The sequence below is a fragment of the Mauremys mutica genome, chromosome 6 (assembly GCF_020497125.1).
Source record: "Mauremys mutica isolate MM-2020 ecotype Southern chromosome 6, ASM2049712v1, whole genome shotgun sequence".
Lineage (NCBI taxonomy): Eukaryota > Metazoa > Chordata > Testudines > Geoemydidae > Mauremys > Mauremys mutica.
The window spans coordinates 2448362-2465590 of NC_059077.1; positions in this window are offsets into that span (position 1 = coordinate 2448362).

The window sequence follows — 17229 nt, forward strand, 5'->3', positions numbered from 1 at the left end:
TGCAGGCGCATCTTAGAGTTTGAAGAGAATGTCTGGCATTTTCTCTCTCCATTAGCAGTAGCTGTTGCCATGGGATCGCAGCTGTTGCCATGGCACCCCAGCCGTTGCCATGGCATCGCAGCCGTTGCCAGGCTACGCTGAGTGTGTCAGAACAGGATGTTAGGTTAATGTACTTTCTACTGGTTGAGACCTTCCTACATGTCACCTAATTGCTCTGGACGGGTGGTCGCAGGCCTGGTGTGCTGCCTGGCAGTGGCTCCGCCTGCTAGGCCGTGGGGCTCCCAGAGCCATGTGCTGTGCTGATGACACTAAGGAAGGGAGAACTGAGCTGCTGGCAAAAGCATCCTGGGCAAGCGCGCTCAGAGGTGATCCCCGGACGGAGGTGCTGTCCTTGGCTGGCAAGATCAAAGGGTCGATAGAAACTGCCCACAAGGCCAGCTGTCACCCCAGCTCCCTTGTTTTCACATCCCTTCTTTTCAGCCAGATTTAACCTCACCTCATTTGGCCTTTGATCCGCTTCACGTCCCTCGGGATTTCAGAGCTGCTCTCCGAAGCAGAGAGCACTTCGTTCCTACTGTTGGGGTGGGGGTTGGGCAGTTACACCCCCTGGCTGAAGCTATGGAGTGGGCTAGCCACCTTCCATTCAGGCTAGCTGAGGGAACCATTTAATGCCCCTTTGTTTAACTATAGCTGAAACAATGAAAAACCACCTGTGATGGAATAGGGACTGTCTGTGTGCTTGGTAGGCAGAGACAGGTATGCAGCTGTAACATGAGCCTGGCCTGGGGGAGGGGAGGTCTCACCTCTGGCCGGTAGCTAGACAAAAGGGAAGTGGGGAGTGGAGTCAGTTCGTTTTGGGAAGCTGGGTGGTGGGGTTTCAGGGGATCCTAGGCTGGGATCCAAGCACCCTGAACCCCCGGAAAGGCCAGATTGAGGGGTCCTGGCTCTGCACACAAGCTGGGCTGTATCCTGTGTTCCTGTTGTTCAATAAACCACCTGTTTTACTGGCTGGCGGAGAGTCACTGTGAGTTCAGGAAGAGGGGTGCAGGGCCGGACTCCCCCACACTCCGTGACAACTGGTGGTAGCGGTGGGATCGGCGGCACCCCGTGGACGGCGCTTCCTGTAGTAAGTGACTGGGGAGCAGTAAAACGAAGGGGCGATTCACCCCTGGGCGAGTGTGGCCAGAGAGCAGGACTTTGCAGTAACAGGGTCCCCCGGGGGATCACAGTGAGCGATCCCAGGGGCGGAGGAGTCTGCAGCTCGACCCTGGCAGAGAGGCGGTGACCTCAAGGACTGGCACACTAGGGGTCCCCCTGGAACCCGTGGGGAGCGGCGAACACCCCGGCCTGCGAGTGGCCAGCAGGAAGATGTATTCCCAGAAGCGCAAGTGTGAGCTGGTGGAGCTGTGCAAGCAGGGGGGGCTGCGCCATGGGAAGCTCACCAAGGCCCAGCTGATTGCCCGGCTGGAGGAGAGAGATCGCAGGGATGAACCGGTCCCTGTCTCTGAGGGAAGCAGCCGGGCAGATGCAGCACAGGCACCAGTGTCTGGACCCGCTGGGAGTGGTCAGCCGGCTGCTGAGGGCTCCCCGAGACCTCCCAACCCTAGGCCTAGGGGGAGGGGGAGGAGGAGCCCAGCTACCGAGGGCACCGTGACCCCCCCGGCCAGCAGAGGATCGTCCCGGCGACGCTCGGCCTCCGTGGAGCGCAGGCAGCTGGACTTGGAGAGAGAGATACAACTGAAAGAGATGGAGGAGCGTAAGGAACAGAGGGCATATGAGGAAAGACAGAGGGAACGTGAGGAGAGACAAAGCCAGCATGAGCTGGAGGAGAAGCAGAAGCAACGCGAATTCGAGGCAAGGGAAAAGGAGAAGCAACGCGAATTCGAGGACAGGGAGAAGCAGCGCAACCATGAGCTGGCCATGGCCCAGCTGAACAACAGGGAGGCCCCGGCTGCGGTGAGTGAGGGGGGGCCCAAGCCTACAAAGAGCTTTGATAAGAGCTTCCTGGCCCGGCGTAAGGAGGGGGAGGACATAGACACCTTCCTGACGGCCTTTGAGAATGCCTGTGAGCTGCACCAGGTTGCCCCTGCAGACAGGATCCAGTACCTCACCCCCTTACTGGACTCCACCGCCGTGGAGGTGTACAGCCGAATGAGAGGGGCGGAGGCGAGAGACTACAACCTGTTCAAAGAGGCCCTGCTCCGCGAGTTTGGGCTGACCCCGGAGATGTACCGGAAGAGGTTCCGGAGTCAACGTAAGACCCGGGAGGTCACATACCTACAACTGGTCAACCGGGCGCAGGGGTACGCCCGCAAGTGGACAGCTGGGGCCCAAACTAGAGAGGACCTGGAAAGGGAGGTCAGGGACATGCTGGCTTTAGGGGTGATCCAGCCGTCCGCCAGCCCCTGGGCCTCCCCAGTGGTGCTGGTCCCCAAGAAGGACGGGTCGATCCGGTTCTGCGTGGACTATCGAAAGCTTAATGCCATCACCGTATCTGATGCCTACCCCATGCCAAGGCCTGACGAGCTCCTGGACAAGCTGGGAGGCGCTCGGTACCTCACCACCATGGATCTTACAAAGGGCTACTGGCAAGTGCCGCTGGACGCAGATGCCAGGCTGAAATCAGCCTTTATCACCCCTCTGGGGCTCTACGAGTTTCTGACCCTGCCCTTCGGCCTCAAGGGAGCGCCGGCCACCTTCCAGCGCCTGGTGGATCAGCTACTGAGGGGGATGGAGAGTTTTGCTGTGGTGTATATTGATGACATCTGCGTCTTCAGCCAGACCTGGGAGGATCACGTGTTCCAGGTTAGACAAGTGCTGGACCGACTCCGGGAGGCGGGGTTAACCGTCAAGGCTGAGAAGTGCAAGGTGGGGATGGCTGAAGTATCTTACCTGGGCCATCGGGTGGGGAGCGGCTGCCTAAAGCCGGAACCGGCCAAGGTGGAGGCGATCAGAGACTGGCCCGCTCCCCAGACCAAAAAGCAGGTCCAGGCCTTTATTGGGATGGCGGGGTACTATCGAAGGTTCGTGCCCCACTTTAGTGCCATAGCCGCCCCCATCACTGAGCTGTGCAAGAAGGGGAAGCCAGACAAGGTGGTCTGGACCGAGCAGTGCCAGGAGGCTCTCCAGGCGCTGAAGGAGGCTCTGCTCAGAGGCCCAGTTCTGGCAAACCCAAACTTTGACAAGCCCTTTATGGTGTTTTCCGACGCCTCAGACACGGGGCTGGGGGCGGTGTTGATGCAGGAGGATGAAAGGGGGGAGAGACACCCCATCGTGTACCTGAGCAAGAAGTTGCTACCCCGGGAGCAGAACTACGCGGCCATCGAGAAGGAATGCCTGGCCATGGTGTGGGCCCTGAAGAAACTGGAGCCATATCTCTTTGGGCACCACTTCACCGTGTACACCGACCACTCTCCCCTGACCTGGCTGCACCAGATGAAAGGAGCCAACGCCAAGCTCCTGAGGTGGAGCCTGCTCCTGCAGGACTATGACATGGACGTGGTCCACGTGAAGGGAAGCGCCAACCTGATAGCGGACGCGCTGTCCCGGAGAGGGGGCCCCGAACTTCCCCGGGTCACTGGGCAAAGTGACCCCGCTCAGTTCAGGCTCAGAGGGGGGAGAGGTGTGATGGAATAGGGACTGTCTGTGTGCTTGGTAGGCAGAGACAGGTATGCAGCTGTAACATGAGCCTGGCCTGGGGGAGGGGAGGTCTCACCTCTGGCCGGTAGCTAGACAAAAGGGAAGTGGGGAGTGGAGTCAGTTCGTTTTGGGAAGCTGGGTGGTGGGGTTTCAGGGGATCCTAGGCTGGGATCCAAGCACCCTGAACCCCCGGAAAGGCCAGATTGAGGGGTCCTGGCTCTGCACACAAGCTGGGCTGTATCCTGTGTTCCTGTTGTTCAATAAACCTTCTGTTTTACTGGCTGGCGGAGAGTCACTGTGAGTTCAGGAAGAGGGGTGCAGGGCCGGACTCCCCCACACTCCGTGACACCACCCTCCAAGGAGGAGACCACGTGCAAGCCCAGGTAGGGTGACCGGATGTCCCGAGTTTATAGGGACAGTCCTGATATTTGGGGCTTTGTCTTATATAGGCGCCTATTACCCCCCACCCTCTGTCCTGATTTTTCATACCTGCTGTCTGGTCATCCTAAGCCCAGGCAGTGGCTGGGCCATGCCGTCCAAGGGGTTCCCTGGAGGTCTGAGAACAAATGCAAGGGCAGGGGATTGGTTAGATTGTGTCTGTGCGCCTGGGTGTGTGAGTGGGAGAGATGGGCGAGAAGCAGCAGGAAGGCAGGCAGACGAGACGGGCAGAACAAGCTGTGGGAATGAAGCCCTGAGAAGAAGCCCAGGGAGAGTTTTTTTGGGCTGAGTGCTGGCTTAAAAGGGCTTGGAACAGCAAGTGAAGAAACTCTCTCTGGCTGTTTGGGTCCTGCTGTGTTCAGGGAAGGGGACTCCACCCCACTCCTGCAACAATTGTGCCCCCTAATGAAAACAGCCTCAGGACCCCCAAGACTGGCTAACCACTGGAGTCCAAAGGCGGTAACCATGCCACTGGAGAGCAGCTTGGCCTCCAGATTCCAAATCAGACAAAGCAGCCCCCTCTTCCTCCAGCCGGCTGAGATTCAGGGGCTAAAATCAGGCCGGGGCTCACGGGGGGAGAAGAACTCCCCCCCCGCCGCAACCAGAACCAGAACAGGGCGATTTTAAAGGCGACTCTCTTGCGCCCAGCAAGGGTTAGAATCTCTTTGGTGGCAGCGCTCCCAGCCCGGTGAACGGTCCCTAGCTGTGATTCTGGAGAGAAACATTGAGTGGTTCCTTCGGCAGCTCGCGAGCTGCTGCCCAGATGGACACGGCCTCGGATGAGAGAACGAGAGGGGTCGAAATGAGCCAAACCAGCTCCACAGATATCGCGTCTGTCGATGCAGCAGCCGGCTCCCGAGAAGGACGGACTCTCGGCGACTCGTCTCCAGGCCCCGGGCGGGGAGGGGGCCGAGTTAAATCAAACCTGTCGCTGGCTGTGATGTCCAGCAGCTCATCTCACCCTCGCTGCACTGAGCCCTCAAGGGAAGTCACACAAATGGGGGGTTGGGGGCCAGATGGAGCATGTACGGGAGGGTCTGGCCTTGCCCGCCCACAGCTGGATTAGACGGAGCACCCACGCATGGCTGGCTGCTAGCAGCTGCCAGAACCCCGAAGGTTCGAGTCAATTCACAGAAGTACCTGGAGATTTCCAAACAAACCTCAGTGACCCCTGACACCCTGGTGCCCCAGTGTCACAAAGTCCCCGGGCGATGCTCTGGAACTGCTCCCCACCAAGCCAGGCAGGACTCTGGGGAGCCTCCTCTCCCTCGGAGCAGCCTGTCTGCAGGGCAAGAAGCTCCCACGGCTTCACCTCCTGGGTCTGACCTTGGAGCATTCAGCATCCTCTGCCCCTCCGTGCGCTTCCCCCAGCGAGTCCGCCCAGGCGGGGTCCTGGGGGGGTCACAGGGTCCTGCCCCCCCACTGCGCAGTCAGACGTGACTCTCAGCCAGCCAGTAACACAGAGGTTTATTCAATGGCAGGAACAGGGTCTAAAACAGAGCTTGTAGGTACAGAGAATGGGACCCCTCAGCCGGGTCCATCCTGGGGGGCAGTGAGCCAGACACCCACGTCTGCCCTCACTTCCCGTCCCCAGCCAGCCCCAGACTGAAACCCCCTCCAGCCCCTCCTTTCTGGCCTTTGTCTCTTTCCCAGGCCAGGAGGTCACCTGACCTCTTTGTTCACCTTTAGCGTCCCCTTGCAGGGGGGAAGGGCCCAAGCCATTTGTTGCCAGGAGACAGAGGGTATGGCTACACTTGCAAATTTGCAGCGCTGCAGCAGGGTGTGAAAAAACACCCTCTGCAGCGCTGCAAATTGCGGCGCTACAAAGCGCCAGTGTAGTCAAAGCCCCAGCGCTGGGAGCGCGGCTCCCAGCGCTGTCCGTTATTCCCCACAGGGATGTGGAGTATGGACAGCGCTGGGAGAGCTTTCTCCCAGCGCTGGCGCTTTGACTACACTTAGCGCTTCAAAGTGCTGCCGCGGCAGCGCTTTGAAGCGCTAATGTAGCCATAGCCAGAGTGTCGGCCATTTATGCACACTGGAGACTTAAGAAATGCACAGGGGAAACTGAGGCACCCACACAGTATTCAGAGGAAACATTAAGAACAGTCCCACTTTGTCACACTCGGCCACTGTCCGTGGGGGGCTGTGAGCACGGTGAGGGGCTGTGCATGCCACACAGCAGGGTGCAGGCATCTGCTGTGATCTCCTCCCGGCGCCATTGTCTGCTCTGTGCACAGGGAAGGCAGGTGACAGCAAAGTCCGGCTCGTCAGCAGAGTCTGGGAATTGGGAGGGACTGGCAGGAAAGTGGACTCCAGTCGCTCTGGAATGAGGATAATAGATCCCAGAACCACAGGAGCTAATTGGCTCAGCCTGGGGCAGGGCCGAACCCCGGCCTATTGGTGTGATTCCCAATGTTCTGTCCCGCCCAGGCGTGAGCTCCCAGGCAGGGGGGCTCCCAGCAGCTCCCAGGGGACGTGACTCCACAGTCTCATACACCTGCAGATTCGGGGCCCGATTCGCTCTTGCCTGGCACCTGGTGGTGTCATTTCACACCTGTGCGAAGGGAGTGAAGTGCTGCCAAACAAGGCCCCTGGAGACTCCAGCTTCCCTTTATCCGAGCCACCCCCACGCTCCAGCCTACAGACGTCCTCCCCTGCCTGGCTGTTTACACGCTCCATGGCTGCAGGCTGCTAGCATGTCCCCTTCCCCTTACTCATCGCTTAGCCAGGCTAGACCGATATAGCTCCTTGCATCTGCTTACAGCTCAGTCTCTCCAGCCCCTGCTGCTCATCTCGGAATCTCTTGGTGGAGGTGCCTGGAGCTGAACACAAAGGGCCTGATTCTGTTACAGAAACGCCCCTTTACGCCGCTCTGGCAGCATAAAGGGTCTTCAAGGGCAGTGGAAACAGCCCCCTGACCCCACCCCAGGCAGGGGCCTCCTGAGCGGGAGTGGAGCTGGCAGAAGGGGTGTTGCCAGAGCACACTATGCTATTGCTGTTCTCCACTTTGCAGGGCCCACAGGGGGCCATAGTTAGTAGAATGTAAGTTAGAGCAGTCTGAAGGCTGCTCTAAGTTATCAGGGGGGGAGGCCCCAAATTATCGGGAGCATGAAGGTGGCTTAAAGCCACCCCATCCCTGCCTCAAAGCCAGGGTGAGGCTGACCTGACAGTCAGGCTCCAGGTGCAGCTGGATCAGAGCCCTGTCCCCTGCCAGCTCTGGTACGGGAGGCCTCTGTGTGCACAGGCCCGGCATTGCACGTGCTGGTCTCAGCTGTCCGGCAGAGGACACTGCCTGCTCACACCCGCTCCAGGGTTGGGGTCAGCCGCTGACACTGACACACACTGCCCAGCTCTCCTGCTCAGCAACAGTCCTCAGGGGGGCGCTGTACACCGATACGCTCCAGGACAGGAGCACTCTGGGTCAGTGACTGCAGGCGCAGCGGTCTAGGGACAGTGCTCTGCAGCGAGGGGAGAGAAGGGTCCAGGCAGAGCCAGGGCATCTCGCTAAAAGCGGGATTATCTGGGCACCGGGACTGGCAGGCTACGGATACGTCTCTGCTGACAATGCGACAGGCTGTAGCGTTTTGGGGTAGACGCTTGTGAGGGGTTCTCCGGTCGGCATAGTTCATCCCCAAAAGGGTAGCTAGGCCGTCTCTCGGGATTTGTCACACCCCTAAGCGATGTAGCCGTGCCCAGCTGGGACCCGCTCTCAGCAGTGCCATGTGCTGGGCACGCCCCTGTGCACTCCCTGCTGGCCACGGGGGGAAGGAGCGTCTCCGCCGCCTCCACTCCAAGCAATAGTCAATGGAACAAGGGGAAAGCCCTTGGGCCCTGGCCCTGCAGCTGCCTGGCCACCAGCCCTGCCCTCAGCCTCAGGGATGATCTACGTTAGGCCCAGTGCCCTCCTCTCTAAGCTCCCCCTCCCATTGGGCTCCTTCCCCTCGCAATGTCAGCCTGGCCCGGTCCCAGTCAAGGGGGCCGAGGAGATGGGGGTGGTGACCAAGTGAGGTCATGGACAGCGGAGATCCTGGAAAGGCCTGCCGGGATCACCGCCCAGCCACACTGGCTGGGGGACGCAGTGGGGCTTCCCAGTGCAGAGAAGCTGGTGGGTGCTTCCTAGGGCCTGTCCCTGCTGCAGGGTGAGTGGCCACGGGGCCGGGCTGCAGTGTCCCGCTCTGCGCTGGGAGGTGAACACGGCACCATGGTGTCTTGTCTCCTCCTCGCGTCCCCGCTGCCCCGTCCGGGAGCAAGCGGCACCGCACAGCACGCGGTGTTCCCGCACGCGGCGGGACCGGTGCTGGCGCGGGAGACAAGGAGACGGGCAGGAGTGTGCGCTGGGTACGGAACAGGAGGCGTCTGGCAGTGCAGCTCCATGTCAAGGCTGCGAGGACTGAAAGCGCGTGGGTGGTGGAAGCTGGCGGCACACATACTATAGTGGGGAAGGGAAACAGGCCGCCCTGCGTGCCAGCTCCCACGGGGAGTCAAGGCAAGATCGCTCCTGCCTCCCACCAGGCACTGAATGGCCTTGCAGCGGCGAGGAGAACAGGGTGCAAGCTGAGGCCGGGGAAACTGGAACCGTGTCCCGAGGGAAGGGCTGGGAGCCCCATGGCACGGGACATGGCCCAGCGAAGGTGCTCCAGGGAACAATCCTGCACTGGGCATGGGGGAACCTAACTGGGCTTTGCTCCGTGTCAGCTCCAGCCCCAGGGCCCCCCAACATGGTCCCCAGGACAGGGCTGCGGAGCCTTCGGAGCACCTGGTGCCCAGAGACTCCTTCCCTCTGCCTGTCTTCCCTTCCCATCCCAGCCCCGTGTTCTCTGCTGCCAGCTGGGAGCCCCGTTCCCCTCGGCTGGCCCCTCGCCCCAGGGAAGAGTCTGTGAGGGGGCTAGAGGTGCCCGCGCCCCCCACCGCAGGGTCCTGCATGACAGCGCCCTGTGCTGCTGCTCCCGGGGAGGCCTATGGCTCGCCCCAGTGCGGTTTGTGCTACTGATGGTCCCTCTGGGACCTGCTGCGCCCACATGCCCGGGCGGGCCTCACCACCAGCTGTGCAAGGGGGAGTGGTGGAGGAACGGCTCCCAGCCCATGCATGCCTGGGGCCAGGGCTTGGGTACGCAGCAGAAGGCTGTGACAGCACAGTCACCAGCTGGGTACTATCCAGTTCTAGGACACCCCCCCCCCCCGTGGGGGTCCTGCCAGCCCCTCCTCTTCTCCCCGGGCCTTTCACTGCGGTGGTGGCCAAGGGGCCAGCCCAGGCTGGCTCAGCACCGTGCCCTCGGGGAGGGGACTCCCAGCCCAGTCCAACTCCGCTTGGCCGGGGGGGGGCGGGTCTAGGTGGGAGAGCTGCTGCCTGCAGACCCTGAGGCTGGGGTCTGATCAGTACCATGTGGGACAGGAGCCGGCCCAGGCTGGGGGCTCTGCAGGCTGGGGGAGCCGTGGCATCTGGCTGGCAGGGGGCTCTGTGACACGGCCACACTGCATCTAACCCTGCAGCTCACGGCTTTCCAGCTCCCCGGGTCACAGCTCTCATTGCCACGCGTACTTAGCACAAGCTGGCCCACTCCCCAGCTCCGCAGCCGGGGCTCCGAGTGGGCAGGCGCCGTAGCTGCTGCCGGGATGAGCCGGTACCGGGCATTAGCCGGCTGGGGTGACTCAGAGAGGGGATGCGGATCCTGCCAGCAGGGACACAGGGAGAAACCTCCCGCCTCGCCAGGCTGTTCCAGAATTGCCCACTCAGGGGCTCTTGCGCCATCCCGGGAAGCAGCTGGCGCTGGGCACTGTCAGCGATGGGATCCTGGGCAGGCCGGGCCCTGGGCCGAGCTGCTGGGGCAATGCCCGTGTTCCTACCTAGCAACGAGCAGCTGTGTGCCAATGCCAACGCAGCCCGAGCCTGCCCCATCCCCCGACGGGGAGCCAGGGTCACAGACACCCGGGGTGGCCCCCCAGGGCTGTCCCCCTCTAGAGAAGGGAGGACATTGTCCATGGCTCCTAAGGGATGCTCATCTCGGGCTCTCTGCTCCCTACAGGCCCCATCTCCAACAGCCCCCCTTCCCTCGCCCTCCTGCTGCCCCGCCCCCTTCCCAGCTGCCCCCGGCCCCACAGGCTCTGCACAGACACCGCACGCAGGGTCCCCTCGAAACGGGACCAAAAGTGCCTTGGATTTGGCTTCCTGCCTCCCACCTGGCGCTGCAGAGGAAGGTGACGCTACCCACGATGCACCTGGCTCGTGGTGCAATTCGTGTGACCCCCCCCTCGAATTGTCCCTGTTTGGGGTCTTTTCAGTCCCAGATCTTCCTGTGGGCACAGGGATCGCATCTGACATCCCCTCCAAGCCCCTCCCCCTCCAACTTCCCAATTCCCCACCCCCCCGGCCCTAGCCCCTGCTCCCAGCACCCAGGCTCCATCTCGCCCTCTGGTGCGTGACAGACCCTCCCTGTCCTCGCCCTTCCCAGCCCCACCCCGGCCTGTGCTGGCCCCCCAGCAACGGCGCCCACACACACTGCCGCCGCCCTGCCCCAGGCCCCAGCCGGTTCTGCTCCCGGAGGCTCCAGGTGCCCGCAGGCTGGCGCCGGGTCATCTCTGTGAGCCCAGCCGCATGGCACGGCCTGTGCGGCCCCAGCCGGCGCAGCAGAGGGCGGGTCCCTCGCCGCGTGCTGCAGAGACGTTCCCAGCAACGCTGCCCCGGCGGGGGGTGATGCTGAAAGGCCCCGTGGGAGCATCATGCCTCGGGGCGGGCGGAGACTGAAGTGAGGCCTGGGGTGTTCCAGACCAACTGCACCCGGCTCTAGAGAATGGGCCGCAGGAACCAGCCCTGGCACTTAGCCTGGGACAGCTCCAGGCGCAGGGGCAGCGTGGGGGAAGGGAGGGTAGGAGCCTGGGAGTGGGACGGGGTGAAAGCGGATGGCGGCAGAGCTGGCAGTGGGATGGGGGCAGAAGCCAGCGGTGCAGATATTGGCCTGAGCCCGCAGCCAAGCCAGACAGGAGCCCAGCACAGAGCTGGGCGTCTGGCGGGGGTGGTGGTGGCTGATGCACCCCGTGCATTAGGGACGAGGGGCCGGCCTAGGGGTTGCTCTTGTGTGAGGGCGGTTGGAGGACTCCTCTGCGATGGGTGTGGCAGCGTCGGGCACCTCCTGGTGGGACGGGTGTCCCTGGCCCCCGCAGAGCTCGCCAGGGGCACAGCGGAGTGGGGCTGGCACCTGCCCAGGCTGTGTGCATGAGCGGAGCTGTCCTGGTGTGAGGCAGAAGCGCCGTGTGAGAGCAGCCTCCCTGCCTGGGTGAGCGCCACCAGCCCGCCCCACCTCCTTCCCAGCCGCCCTGCCCCCCCAGGGCTCCGCTCCTCAACCTGCCTCCCGCGCTGGCGTCAGCACCGTCCATGCCAGGCTGGCAGGGCTCTGCGCCGAGTGCCCCGTCTCCCACCCCAAAGTCAGACAGGGAAAAGCCCTATTGGGTCCCAGCTGCATCCCGAGAGCCTTGGCCGGTCCGGTCCCTGCGGCACATGCCATGGAGCCGTGTGACCCGCGCTGCGCAGGATGGCATATGCCAGGGCTCATTCAGCACCGGAGCTCACTGGCAGCTAACGCCCCTCCCGCCCCCCAACATACACACATGCCGTGGGGGAGGGGAGCTAAGCCCAGCAGCCCTGAGCTCTCCCCAGGGTTCCCTTGGGTCCAAGTGCTGCTAGAGGGCGCCCCCTGCTGGGCAGATGGAGGGCGATTTCCACCCCCATCCCGTTAACGGGAGGGGTTCCAGTGGGCGGCTTTAGGCTGCTGCTGCTGCCCCCTGGGCACGGCCCTGTCCCTGGGAAGTTGAGCTGAAATGCCCCTGAGGCCCCCAAAACGCTGCCTGATGGGTCTGAGCCAGTGACCCTCACTCCAGCCCTGACGCTGTTTCAGCCCAGGATACTGGATCTGCCCCAGGGACCAGACCCTGAGCCCACGTGGCACCTGCTGTATGTGCCCCCACCATGTGACTGTCCCAGCTTGGGGCCCACTGGAGCGTGGGACCAGGAGAAGCTGCTGTGGGGCGGTGGGAGGAGTGGGGGGAGTCGTTACAGACCTGCAGAAGTCATCCAGGGGCTCTGCCATGGCCTGGCGTTCTCGGCTCCTGCCTGTCCACAGTTCCGGGCCTTGCTCCCACCATCCCCTGGTGACCCAGCTGCGCCCTCCATTTTCCGGTGACCCAGGTGTGTCCTCCATCCCCTGGTGACCCAGCCGTGCCCTCCGTTCTCCAGTGACCCAGGCGTGCTCTCCATCCCCTGGTGACCCAGCCGTGCCCTCTGTTCTCCGGTGACCCAGGCGTGCTCTCCATCCCCTGGTGACCCAGCCGTGCCCTCTGTTCTCCGGTGACCCAGGCGTGCTCTCCATCCCCTGGTGACCCAGCCGTGCCCTCCGTTCTCCGGTGACCCAGGCGTGCTCTCCATTCCCTGGTGACCCAGCTGTGCCCTCCATTCTCCAGTGACCCAGCCGTGCTCTCCATCCCCTGGTGACCCAGCTGTGCCTTCCGTTCTCCGGTGACCCAGGCATGTCCTCTGTCCCCTGGTGACCCAGCCGTGCCCTCCGTTCTCTGGTGACCCAGGTGTGTCCTCTATCCCCTGGTGACCCAGGTGTGCTCTCCATACCCTGATGACCCAGACGTGCCCTCCGTTCTCCGGTGACCCAGGCATGTCCTCCATTCTCCGGTGACCCAGGCATGTCCTCTGTCCCCTGGTGACCCAGCCGTGCCCTCCGTTCTCTGGTGACCCAGGTGTGTCCTCTATCCCCTGGTGACCCAGGTGTGCTCTCCATACCCTGATGACCCAGACGTGCCCTCCGTTCTCCGGTGACCCAGGCATGTCCTCCGTCCCCTGGTGATCCAGCCGTGCCCTCCATTCTCCGGTGACCCAGCTGTGCTCTCCATCCCCTGGTGACCGAGGTGTGCCCGCCTGGGGCCCAGGGGCATTCAGAGTCTGCGGATGAGGAACATCCAGCGGGTGTGCGGAGATGGAGCTGGTGAGGTGCGGCTCCCCAGACATGGCGCAGCAGTGACACTCTGTGGCCAGTTAGGGTCCAACATGTAGCTGGTGCCCCAGGCCCAGGGTGCAGAGCAGGGTGGTGGTGAACGCAGGGCGAGTGAGGCCAGTGCCAGGAATAACCCCACTGGGCAGCCTCCCCTCTCCCTCCGCACCAGGCAGTGGGGTCAATAGCTCAGACCAGGCCAGGAGCGGGTGCTGCCCTGTCTCTGGTGCTCTGGCTCTGAGCACATCCCCAGCCCTGCTCCTGGCTGTCGGTGAGGCCCCCGCATGCAGCAGGGCCAGGTGGCTGGCTGGTGATGGGGGGCAATGGCTCATCACAGACCTTCTCCTAAACAGCTCTGCAGGTCCGCTGGGCATGGGGCCGTGCGTGGGAGAGTGAGGGTCCCACCGGGGGCCCTGAGTGCTAGCCTGGGGCATGGGGCCTGGCCCATACGGCCTGGCTCTCCGGGCTGCTGCCGCTGCCAGGGAACGTGGGCTGGGGGCAGGAGCTGTCACCCTGGCACTCCCTGCTGTCACCCCGGCACTGCCCACTGGCACCCCTGGTGCTGCCTGACCTTGGCGCTGCCTATGGGTGTGAAGCTGCCAATGACCCTAAGGAGCAGCTGGGATGCTCTAGGTCAGTGGTTCTCATCCAGGGATCTGGGGCACCCTGGGGGGCCCTGATCAGGTTTCAGGGGGGCTGCCAAGCAGGGCCGGCATGAGACTTGCTGGGGCCCAGGGCAGAAAACGGAGCCCCACCGCATGGGGCTGATGCCCAGGGCCCTGAGCCCTGCCGCCCGGGGCTGAAGCCGAAGCCTGAGCAACTTCGCTTCATGCGGCCCCGTGTGGTGTGGGGCCCAGGGCAGTTGTCCTGCTTGCTGCCCCCTAACGCGGGTCCCAGCTCTTCTCTGCAGAAGAGCAGTTGTGGAACAAGCAGCCGTGGCGTTTTCATAGCAGGTGGGGGCTGTGGGTGGCCCGGGGTGTCACTGCCATGCCCTAGCCTGGCCAGGGTGTGTAAATGCTGCAGTGCGGCGTGCTGGGTCTCCCCGGGGCATGGGGCTGCTGGGGCGAGGAGGATCTGCTGGGCCTAGGGAGCAGCGAGGCCTGAGCTCCTGCCCGGAGCGAGAGGCTGGTGCTCAGAGCGCAGGGACCATCCCAGCCTCGCCAGCAGAGCGCCAGCCCATGCCAATCGCCGGCACCGGGCCCTGGCCTGCTGCCCTCTGACGGGCCCTGGGGAGAGGATCGCGAGACCCTCGCTAAAGAGCCGTGGCCCGGCCGGTGCCCGAGGAGCCACCCGGGGTGGCAGGTGGGACGGTTCACAAGATGCCCAGCAGGTGGCACTCACAGACCACCTCAGCAGCGAGCGGCTGGGGGGCTGCGGGGGGGCTAATGCAGATCCCTTCCCTGTGCCCCCCCCCAGGCTGCTGCCTCCTCCGGTCCCACCCCCCAGCCCCCCCCCAGGCCTTCCCAGCGGAGCAGACCCGTCAATGGGCCCCCCCACAAGCTGCGCCCGCGTGGTCCGCCTGACACTCGGGCCTACACTGGCTGGTGCCCAGGGAGCTGCTGCCGGCTGCGCTGCCCCCAGCCCCAGCGGGGCTCCGGCCCCCTGCCCCCAGCCCCACAGCCTGGCCAGCGCTACGGGGCGCGATCGGTACCTCTCTTCTCCTCCACCGCGGCGCTGAGGCAGAAGCGGGTGAGAAGCAGGACCAGGACAGCAGCTCGCCCGGTCCAGAGATGCCCACTGGCTGCTGCCCCGGCTGGCAGCTCCAGTCCCCCATCCTGGGCAGGGCTCGGTTTGGGTCTCTCCTCGTCCTCTCCCCGGGTCCACGCCCTGCGGCTCTGCTGAACGGCTGCCCGGGCACTGGGCGGAGACACTGGCACTGGGGCTAAGGGGTACGGGCACTGCGCTCCCCGGTGCCTGGCAGCAGCCCCCACCCCGTGTGCGCCTGGGGTGTGTCTGGGAGCTGGCGGGCTGCATGCACCTAGGAGCCGGGAGGCTCCCCCCCCCCGGTGATTTAAAAGGGCCTGGGGGCCCCTGGGCAATTGCCCCCTTTGCCCCCCCCCCCATTGGCGGATCTGCTCTCGCTCCCTCTGCGGGCCTAGGGCGTCCCTCCGCACTCACATCTGCAATTAGGGGAGAGCATGGCCCTCGTCTCCCCACGGGCAGCGGCTGGTCCGGAGGGGCCGACGGGGAGAACCCGTCCCCACGAGCCCCTGGAGAGCAGCGCCTCCGCCCCAAACCCAGCAGGGACAATTAGCTCCTCTAGTCCAGCACAGGCCACCACACCGGGCCTGCTTTGCCCTGCAGCGAGCCCAGGAACTTGGCTGGCTAAAGCGGCTCCTGGCCGAGTCAGAGACACGGAGCCCAGAAGGGACCCTGGTGGGCGTCTCGTCCGACCTCCCGCACAGCGCAGGCCGAGACCGCCCGGAAGTGAGACCAACAGCCAGTCTGGATTTAAAACTTGCCAGGGAGGGAGAATCCACCAGAACCCTCAGTAAATTGTTCTGCTGGTTAATGCCCCTCACTGGTAACCGTCCGCCTCATTCCCAGTCTGTGTGTCTGGCTTCCGCTTCCAGCCACGGACCTGCCTCTGCGAGACTGAAATGATCGAATTTCTGTTCCCCGTGTAGGTTCTCACAGACTGGGATCAGGTCACCCCGTAACCTTCCCCTTGCCCAGCTAGGCAGACCGAGCTCCTGTGGGCTTTCATCCTTTCATCAGCCTCGGGGCTCCTCTCTGACCCCCTCCGATCTCTCAACATCCTTCTGGGACTGTGGCCACCAGACCTGGGCCCAGGAGCCCAGCAGCGGTCGCACCAGTGCCAGGTACAGAGGGAAAATCACCTCCCTGCTGCTACTGGAGATTCCCCAGTTTATGCATCCCGGGATTGCATGAGCCCTTCTGGCCTGTGTCAGACTGTGAGCTCATGTTCAGCTGATTATCCACCATCATCCCCAAATCTTTTTCAGGGTCACGGCTTCCCTGGCTAGCGTCCCGCACCCCGTAAGTATGGCCTGCTGTGCTCTTTGGCCCTAGCTGTGTGACCTTACCCGTGGCTGTATTGACATGCACGTTGTTTGCTTGCGCCCACTTTCCCAAGCCCCCCAGATCGCTCTGTATCGGAGACCTGCCCTCGGGGTTACTAACCCCCCAATCCTGGTGTCAGCTGCAAACTTCATCTGTGAGGATTTTATGCTTTCTGCTAGGTTGCTGATAAATATGTGGGGCCCAGCGTGTACTGAGACCTCCTCCCCCTTGATCCTGGTGAATCACAACTCCCCCCAGGGGACGGGCAGGTGTGACATTGACAAGTACCTGTGAAGGGAGAGCGTGGGAGGACGCAGCTGGCTTAGGAGCACTACATAGGGGACGGGAGTGCAGTGCCACCCTCCTGATTCACCCCCCAGCCCAGAGCACAGGGGTGTCCCGGCTTGGCAGGATGGGTCTGGCTGAACACCTCCCCTGCTAACACAGAGCTGGAGCCAGTCCTTGCCCTGTCTTCTGAGCGCAGATGCACTACGGAAATGTCCCCTTTCATGCCGGGCTCTGCACCTTGTCAGCTCTTCGCAGCTGCATGCTGAATGTTAGCCCAGGCGAGCTGGGACCTTGGGACAGCCCCAGGCTCTCACGCTGGACTGCCCTGGGCCTGAAGGAGGAATAACAAAGTGGGAATTTGTCTTAATATTTTGTATGAATACTGTTTGTGCCTCAGTTTCCCCTATGTGCTGCATGGCTAACTAGGTGGTGGGACGGTCTAGGTTGGATGTTAGGAAACACTATTTCACTAGTAGGGTGGTGAAGCACTGGGATGGGTTCCCTAGGGAGGGGGTGGAATCTCCTTCCTTAGAGGTTTTTAAGGTCAGGCTTGACAAAGCCCTGCTATCCCTGCACTGTGCCCCCTTCACCCCTAATTCCTGCACCTCCCTCCTGCCCCCAACCCCTGCACTGTGCCCCCTTCACCCCAATCCCTGCCCCCTCCTGAGCCCCTAACCCCTGCACTGTGCCCCCTTCACCCCCAATCCCTACATCCCCTTCACTCCCAACCTCTGCCCCCTCCTGCCCCCCAACCCCTGCACTGTGGCCCCTTCACCTCAACCCCTGCTCACTTCCTGTGCCCCAATCCCCACGTCCCCTTCACTCCTACCCCCTGCACCTCCCTCCTGAG